The sequence below is a fragment of the Monodon monoceros genome, unplaced genomic scaffold, assembly GCF_005190385.1.
Source record: "Monodon monoceros isolate NGI ecotype Baffin Bay Population unplaced genomic scaffold, NGI_Narwhal_1 Super_Scaffold_8, whole genome shotgun sequence".
Taxonomy (NCBI): Eukaryota; Metazoa; Chordata; class Mammalia; order Artiodactyla; family Monodontidae; genus Monodon; species Monodon monoceros.
In genome coordinates this window covers 32,659,447-32,660,803 of record NW_021703785.1, presented here as the reverse complement: position 1 = coordinate 32,660,803, position 1,357 = coordinate 32,659,447, and positions in this window count along the sequence as shown.

Genomic DNA, 1,357 nt, shown 5'->3' with positions numbered 1-1,357 from the left:
CACACACACACACACACACACACACACACACACACACACACACACACATCCACAAATTAACTTAGCTTTGAGCTCCCTGCAAGTAAAGGAAAAATTGACGGGGCAGCAGGGAGAAGGGTGCACACCTGCTGTTATCTGATAAAATATCTAATAAAAAGAAGCATGCCTTGGGCCAGTAGATACAGGTGTTTACCTTCTATTAAAACTCAGAGAAATAAGTAATATGAATATTTATACAAGGGTCTTTAAACCACAAAGGGAACTGTGATTTTAGCAGAAGTCTTAAACAAAATGCAGACATGGTCTTTATATGTTTCTTTATTATATAGCCTGAGGGAGTGATTTTAAATTGGTTATGTGAAAGAATTATCTTTAAACAGCAGATGGCTGGAGTAATATTTTCTAGGTAAATCGTATTTGTCGAGAACCTACTATGTGTCAATATCTATGCTAGGTCATGTGTATACAGAGATGAATGTTATGATGCCTGCCCTCAAAGGTCTAACAGTTCAGTGGAGAAATTCTTTTGTCATGAAATGTCCTCCTGGTGATGGAGGTTTGTGCAAAGGTAGCAGTAGGAATGAATGACAGCCCAGCTGAAATATCAAAGCAGCCTGGGAAAATGGAGACTTGAAACTGCAGAAAACATTTGCCAAGTGGGCAAGAGCAGAGTGAGTGTTGCAAACAAAAGAAAAAGCATGTGCCAGAGCTTGGACATGGCAGTGAGATGTTTGCAGAAGCTAATCAGTTCTGTGTTCTGGAGCTTCAATAAGATATGAGGGGGCATGATGGGAAAAGATGTAGAAGCAGCACACCGTGGTCAGATGAGGCTATTTATGCCCTTCAAGGAGTGTAGAGTTTGCCCTTCCTGTAAAGGGAATGTCTATTCAGAAAAGAATGGACATGATCTGATGAGGACAGGAATGAGGACTCCCAGCATTAAGTCAGTTGGCTGGATAACCAGTTTGGCAAATGACCAATCTGTTACATTTTCTGATTCTAACAATTGGTCAAACTCATTTTCCTTATAAAGTTCACAGAGGTTTGTGAATTGTAAATTGGCTTGTTTTCATTTTGACTTTATAGCAATGTTTTAAAGAATGTGCAGTTTGCATGTGGTTCTGGGAGGCCAACATATTAGGAGTTGCGATGGAGACAATAGGCCTTTGTCAGGAAAAGACAGAAGGAAAGTGGTCACACAGCTCAGCCCAGACTACTGATCCTGGAAAGAGTATTTCCTGAAGGGGCTTGAGGGGACCACAGGGAGAGAATAAGGCGCAGAGAGAAGTGATTATGGAATGAAGAGAGGACATTAGGGAGAAGAAGCTCGTGAAACAAAGGATCAGAAGATATGGCA